The sequence below is a fragment of the Topomyia yanbarensis genome, chromosome 2 (assembly GCF_030247195.1).
Source record: "Topomyia yanbarensis strain Yona2022 chromosome 2, ASM3024719v1, whole genome shotgun sequence".
Lineage (NCBI taxonomy): Eukaryota > Metazoa > Arthropoda > Insecta > Diptera > Culicidae > Topomyia > Topomyia yanbarensis.
In genome coordinates, this window is record NC_080671.1 from 238,780,765 (window position 1) to 238,788,836 (window position 8,072).

The 8,072-nt window shown below is 37.4% G+C and overlaps 1 long non-coding RNA gene across 1 annotated transcript; it reads left to right on the forward strand.

Annotated features, from left to right (window-relative positions):
* The first annotated feature begins 2,429 nt into the window (after positions 1–2,429).
* Positions 2,430–7,544, forward strand: LOC131678374 (uncharacterized). Its single transcript, XR_009303651.1, has 4 exons — positions 2,430–3,862; positions 5,752–5,840; positions 5,901–6,177; positions 6,244–7,544. It is a non-coding gene; the product is annotated as an uncharacterized LOC131678374 (long non-coding RNA).
* The last annotated feature ends 528 nt before the right edge of the window (positions 7,545–8,072 follow it).

Below are 8,072 nucleotides of genomic sequence, written 5' to 3' on the forward strand. Positions count from 1 at the left end.
ACCAAGGGGCCGAGGTGGTCATCGACCGGCCGTCAGAAGTGGCTACCTCTCACCAGCAACTCACTCGTTTGCTCGGGTTACTCAAACATAGGGACTATCAAATAGTTTAACTACCATACTTAAAGCGATGTGGCGTCGCCACATTCGGCGTCAACATTAAATATAAGAGATTTCAATGGATATTTCAAATCATGCAAAACGACCATTATGCCAAATGACCATTATGCCAAATGACCATTATGCCAAATGACCATTATGCCAAATGACCATTATGCCAAATGAACATTATGCCAAACGAAAGCATGTGTCACCTGCTGTTATGCCAAATGAACATTATGCCAAATAAACTTATGCCAAACGACGTGCTCCCGCACGATAGGTAGCCATCTGACTGTTCGATAGGTAGATTTGGGTTCGCTCTGTGCGAGCCTTTATAACATAAACAAGGCCTTTGACAACAAGTAGCCGCTAGCCGGCGCTACTAACGGCCAATGGGCTTCCAGTAATCGATATATGAACTTTGCATGCACCTATGGGAAAAGTAAAGTTCAATCGGAAATTCTGGTTGGTTCTAATTCGTATTCGTAATTCGTATTCCGGCCGATTTCCCGAAAAAGCTTAACTGCGTAGTATTCCGGTGCCAATAACACAACTAATTCTAATTACAATCGGTTGTATCGCTGGAGCTGAAATACTACTTCAAGAAATAAACATTAAGTGCGTACCCTGGAGCAAATTGGTACACACGAATTTGTGGCAAGTTAATACAGATATATATGTTAACTGAATTCAACATTTTGTCGTCGATACGGTAATTCCAAAGATGGAATCAAATAATGAGTTATTGCTCAATAATTATAAATTTGATTCCAATTTATCAGCATGGCAAATGACATAACATGGAATTTTGCTTTCAAACAACGGTCCTGCGGGGTAGTGCCAAATTTCGCTGATTACCAAATTGGTCATCAAATCCACATTCATGTATCCACCGTTTGCATAAAATTGTCGGAGTAAGTCAAAAACTATTGCAACGAATTAACAAAAGTGGCTATCCTAGAATTATAGGACATTTCCACATTGTTCGACGCGGAATACTTCTAGTAAATTTATAATAAACGTCTTGAAACAAGCAATTTCATTGTCCAACAATAAATTATAAAGTTAATTAACATTTCGTGTTACTGTTTCTAAGAACAATATTAAAATGTTAAAATGTATTAAAAATATCATTTTTATAAGTTAAGTACAACCACCCAACCCCGTCTACTCCCGCCCTCCCCTTATTTACAGACTAAGTGAATTGAATTCCAAGTGCATTCACATTTATGCATTTCACTATACTGCCTATGATCGCAAGTCAGTCCCATGAAGATAGGAAATCCCATAGAAAACGGGGCAAATAAGCGATCTTGGGTAGTATACAGTCGTGATTCGCTGGTTGGGCCACAGCCTTGTCCAACTAACAAATTTGATTCGCTAGCTGGACCGACTGACAAATGTCAAAAACTCTCCAAAGAAGATGTTGGCAGTGTAAACGCATCTGTTCTTACCTCTAAATATTGTCAGATTGATTGTCAAAGTAAATTTGGCACAAGATTTTGACGTTCAGATGCTTTTTAGTTGGACAATGGTCCAACTAGCGGAGGTCCAACTAAAAAGCGGTCCAGTTAAAAAGTGTCCAACCAGCGAATAACGACTGTACACCACAACACAATATTATCCCTCAAAAATATGATGAACCACCGGATGAAATGAGATGGTAATGATGTAACAGGTGTGATCTGTGTCCTGCCATGCGTACCTATTAGCAATTAAATCCAGCGTTTTTGAACTAAGCGCTGCAGAGTGTGTGATAAACCATTATCGTTGTGATCTTCTTTTTACTACTGGTCCTGAATTAAAAACTTTGCGCGAGAAAAATACACGCATTTTCTTTCTTCTCGAATCTTAGTTTCCACAGTCCCGACAATCATAACCATTTGTTCGCAGCGATTTTCGATTTTCGTTGGACACTATCATTAGCTTTCGTATTGGCCTCCACATAATAAAATTTTTGGGCTTTTACAAGCTTCAAAGCCAATGAAATACCGCTTCTTGCTAGCATCCCATCAATCGGATCCTGGGACACATCATGCCCAGCTTGACATAATGCTACATCTTCCAGTTCAATCCAAGCTGCTTAGATGCACTAATTTTTACTTCCACGCAGAAAACATACAGCATAATCAAAACTGTGGGTAATTGAATACAAACAAATACTGTTCATTGTATCAAACGACAAAATAATTGGTGTGAATCGAGGTTTGAAAGCATATTTTCATTAAAGTTACAATAAACTTTTAATTTCAATAATTGTTTTAATTTCTGTAAACTTTAAAAAATGTTATTGAATTCAATCAAATAATTTATTGTCTCACAACCGATAGTTTTATTTATTGAACTCAATCCATAATTTTATTTAAAATAAAAATCTTTCACGAGTCGAATCAAAATTCACGCAGAACACTTCTGCATAACATTTATCGCGAGATCCTTTTTTTACATTTTCCTTTGTTTTGCCTCCTTTCTGCGAATAGCAACGTTGGCGTTGGTTGGAAGAAGTTACCAAATATAGACACTCGCTGTAAACCGAAACGATAAGTTTCCAATTCCCAACCTGTTTACCAACCGCCGGTGCGGTGTCGTGTTATGATGACGGTTAGTAAATTGCTTATAGCCACGCCCGGTGATGATAGTCTTATAAATCGCCCGACAAGAAAAACTATTTGAACGCAAGTAAGGGTATTGGCGCGTAATGGTATAATGCAAATGTTTCGAGAGGGAATGAGATAGCGATTCAGAATCAATTGTCCAAGAAGTTCGTTTTTCGAAATACGAGTTTTACATCGGTAATATTACGTACTTCCGGGTATCTAGAACCAAAAATTGTTTATCTGAGGGTTTTAGGAATAGCTTCTCATCCATTTCAATCTAGACCGTGAAAGGGGTTAGAGTGCGTGTTGTTTTCCCGCGGTGTGTCGAAGGTTTGTCAAATTTAAATATGAGATGTCTTTAAAATGCAGTAATTAGTTTGTTATTAGGTGTTGCGTCAAGTCAAGTAGTAGGAAGTGCGGAAATTTTGTGTACGTTAGCTGAAAATTAAAAAGGTAACATACAATTGTACTGTGGCATGTGTATCACACATGTCATCGACCCACGGTCATTCCCAGTAAAATGCACACGTTGCGTCTTGCTGAGCTTACAGAATATTGCCTTCCCCACTGTTACCGAGCTAAACTGTTGCTAAGCTGCATGTAGCAAATTGTAGAAACAGTTAAATAGGAGTGATTGAAGCAGTCTCTAAGTCTGAATGATTAGTGATTGGTGATTGGACGTTAAACGCATCATCGAACAATTGTGAATACTAACAATAAAAATGGGCAATAAGAAATCCAGCCCGAAAATAGAAGCAAACGGTGACAAAGACATAACCGTTATACAAAATCAAGAAGTACATTCAGAATTCCATGAAAGTCATGAGATTAAGTTGATATTGATAATAATACTAGTGTCAATACAATTATTGTTTGCGTTCTACAAATACGCAAAAAAAAGACTACTGAAACAAGCTTTCAATAAAGCGCGAAAATCTTTGAATAATCTCGCGGATGTGTAATGAATTCGCGTGACGAAGACGGCAGCGAAGTGAAACGAGAGCTGAAGCATACCGTGCTGCCGAAGTTGGAGCTGAAATATACCATGCCACCGGAGTGAGAACGAACATCGAAGATTGCTAACACGTCGAAAAGAATGAAGTTTAAAATTTAGCAGCTCTAGAAGCAACCGCGGAAAAGATAAACGTTATTAATGTCAATAATATGTAAGTTGATTTATTTTTTATAAGCAAGATATATTGCTGAGTGACCAAACGCCAGTCTACACTAAAAATTACCATATTCCCGAAGTCCACCGTAAAGAAATAGATGGGCAGGTGAACAAATTACTAAAAGACAACATTATTCGCCCGTCTGTATCACCCTACAATTCCCCAATCGTGCTCGTGCCTAAAAAGTCTAACGAAGGCACGAATAAAAATTGGTAGTCGATTTCAGACGATTAAACAAAACTATCGTTGCCGACAAATTTCCGCTCCCCAGAATCGACGACATTCTCGAGCAACTGGGTAGAGCTAAGTATTTTACGACACTAGATTTAATGTCTGGTTTTCATCAGATAGAATTAAAGGATTCTTCAAAAAAATATACTGCCTTCTCCACCATAAACGGTCATTACGAATTTAATAGACTCCCATTTGGACTCAACATTTCACCGAACAGCTTCCAACGGATGATGACCATAGCTTTGAGCGGTCTTCCTCCGGAATGCGCTTTCCTTTATATCGACGATATTATTATCATTGGGTGTTCAATAAAACATCACCTTTTGAATCTCGGAAGAGTCTTTCAAAAACTCCGAGAATTTAACTTGAAATTGAACCCGTCGAAGTGTATGTTTTTCCGTGGTGATGTAACCTATCTTGGTCATCACATATCTAGTATGGGAATTCAACCCGATAAGTCAAAATATTCAGCAATATTGAATTACTCTGAACCACAAAATGCGGATGAAGTGAGACAATTTACTGCTTTCTGTAATTATTACAGAATATTTATTCCATATTTTTCCGAATTTACTGCTCCCTTAAACAAACTCATAAAGAAAGGTATTAAATTTGAATGGGACGCTCACAGCAAAAGGGCATTTGAACATCTAAAACAAAAACTATTATCACCCACAATTTTACAATTCCCAAATTACAATGAAAAATTTATTCTGAGTACTGATGCATCCAAAATCGGTTGTGGTGCTGTCTTATCCCAAAGGTACAATGACATAGAGTTACCCATAGCTTTTGCTAGTAAACATTTACAAAAGGTGAGAGTAACAAATCTACTATTGAACAAGAGTTGACTGCTATTCATTGGGCAATCAACTACTTTAGAACATATCTGTACGGGAGACGTTTTACGGTGAAAACAGACCACCGCCCTCTTGTCTACCTATTTTCAATGAAAAATCCTAATTCAAAACTGACCAGAATAAGGTTAGATTTAGAAGAATACACCTTTGACGTTGAACACATAAGCGGAAAAGAGACTCCGAGGAACTTAAAAAATTTTCCATCTTGCCAATTCAAGCAAGATCAATGACAAAGCTACAATATAAACAAAATGATAATGACACACAAACCAATTCATTCGCTAATAAGACTGATCACCTCAAAGCTTATGAATCGGTGAATAACCTTGACGCATTTAACATGCCGAAAGTAACATTTGAATTTAATGACAATAAGCCGTATGAAAAAAAATAAGCATTTGCTCAGGACAAGTTTACTCTGCACGATTTTCAGCAAAGCAAACTCTCCTAGCATTTGCTCAACTTTGTATGAATAAAAGATTGCTTTGCTCACTGTGGAGTGTAGCAAGTTCGAAATTCGAACATAGCTTTTACTCCATCATTCAACTGTCAAATCTGTTCGTTCCAAGCAGAGATGCCAGATTTGCAGACAAGTCTGCAAATTCGCAGACTTTTAATTTAAGCTGCGGATTTTTTCGATGACGCAGATATTTGCAGATTTTCTAGTTTTGTTGCGGATATTTGCAGATTTTTTAGTTTTGTTGCAGATATTTGAATATAAAGACTTTTGGTTACACTAGCTTTCCTGACATTTTTGTTCTTCCCAGACTTTTAAAATTATTATTGCAGACATTTGAAAAAAGTACCTGGCATCTTTGTCCAAGCAGAAAATTTTATTTGGAATCAAATTTTAAATCTTTCGTAAAGCAGTTGCAGTGGTAAGTTAGCCAAGTTTCATGAAAAATTTGAACGATTCTAATTGAAAACTGTTTCCTCAGGTCAGCGAACTATGTGGACATAAATTGAACTTGGTGGAGAACGAGAGTTTTCTCGGGTTGAGTTCAAGCTCCTATTCTAGTAATAACACACGTCAATACGAGTCCCGTCAGTGGTGCACCACAAAATGTAACCGTTCCCCAATTAAAGAAGATATTCTACGATTTCGTTGGCGCAGCAGTTTTCAAAATTATGCCATCCCAGGTAAATCCAGTTCTATGAAAAATGGTACCCGCGAATCGCTGTCCGAAGGATTGGTCTGTGAGTGCGAACAAAAAGGTAACTGGTAAAATTTGTAAAAATATTTATCACAAAGTTGTTAAACCAAAGAAAAAAATATTCCAGGTGCAAACGGCAAATAAAATGCACCAATCGTTTCATATAATTTTGATTGTGAAGCACTCCTCGACACATTTTCCTACAGTGGACTCTGCTACCAAAAGTATACTGGGAAGTATGTCAGCAACATAAAGAGCTAAAGACTACTTAACGGCTGCTTCTGTAAACGGACATATTGCTGCCTGGAAATGAAGAAGTTAAACGGAACTGCACCACGATAACCGGTGTTCTTATATTTGTGATAGTTCAGTTCAATTTACGTACTGCTCTGAACGTTCTGACGCATTTTGTGGAAATTATAAATGTAAAACACTCAAAAAATAATCTTCAGCAGCTCAATTTTCAACAAAATCGCATATGCAGCAGCACCAATCACCGACATCAGATTGTGCAAATTGAACCCAACGCATTTGCCTGGTTTGATTATGTTCGACGGTTTTTCGTCATACAGTGGAAACGGCATTGATTTCGACATAATTTTTAATAACGAAATGATGTACATCTCCGGTATATACGTTGGACAGCTCTTTACGGAATGATGAGTGCCGGCGAATCAACTATTTGGCAATATGTGTGAACAAAATAAACAATAGCAGACTTTGTATGTTTGGCTAATAATTTCTCCAATCTGGTATCCTGTTGTCCGTCATCATTTGTTTGAAGGATATGCAAGTTATACAGTGGATATTTGCAATGCGTTTAGTTGCTGCGGAACGAAATACGCCATCAATTGATTGATGCCATCCAGGATTGCGAGAAACCTGAATCGGAGTGAAATAGAATTCCCATTCGAAGAACGACAGATGAAAAGACAACTGACGAAAATAATATTTCTAGACAAATATGTCAAATGATGCTAAGTGCATGTGTAAGTAGTATAGTAATAATTGCTTAGTATAGTAATATGAATTATTCATTGTATCATGTTTTCGATGCACAGTAAAGATAATTGTTACCTAAAATTTAATTGTGAACGATGTCGAAACAGTAAGAACAGTAATATCTATAGTTCATGGATTGTTTGTAGGGTAAATGCTATTGTTAAATTCCATTCGGGTAAAGATCATTAAAAAGTTTCTTTCTAGATCTAGACTTATCAAATTAAGGATATTGAGCGAAAATAATACACATGAATGCTATTTGCCAAAAATCTTATGCGTGCTTCTTATTCCGTGTCCCGTCGCTTATCCAAAGTGTTTACACCTTTTATTATACTCTTGTCCATTTTTGCTTGTTTTCAAAACTGAGTCAGGTTCAACCCCAACTGCTGTTGCTTTTGCCTTTCTCATAAAAGAAAGGGTTGCGTATGTGTGTGTTTGTGTAGTACCGAGGAATCTGGATCCCATTTCAAAAGTTACTTAACTCAAATCCTTTGGCTCACTTATGGAGAGGTATTCCGTGAGTCACTCGGGTGACCATCGTTGCCCAAGGGACTCTCAGAATCGGAATTTTCTGTGCCACCTCACGCAAATCGTAAAGTATCAATTGACACGAGTGTCATATGAAAGGTTAGAGTAAGAAGATGGGGCAAATTGATGTTTGAAGCCATTTTATAATTGAAGAAGGCTTCCGGCAACCACATAACATTAAAATACTAGAAACCAATATGGATGTCAGTTGGGTCATTCGAAGATGTTGTCAGTAGACGACAGAAATTAATGATTGAAGTCATTTTGCCTTTCTCAATAGAAAGGTATTGCCGATCTGAAAAATGACTTAAATCGAGGCTTGAAGGGTGGAGTGTTTCGATTCGATTCAGTTCGTCGACAGAGTAAAAAATAATCGATGCTCTTTTTTGACGGCTGAAAATGAACCTTATGCAACTCGTGGTGAAT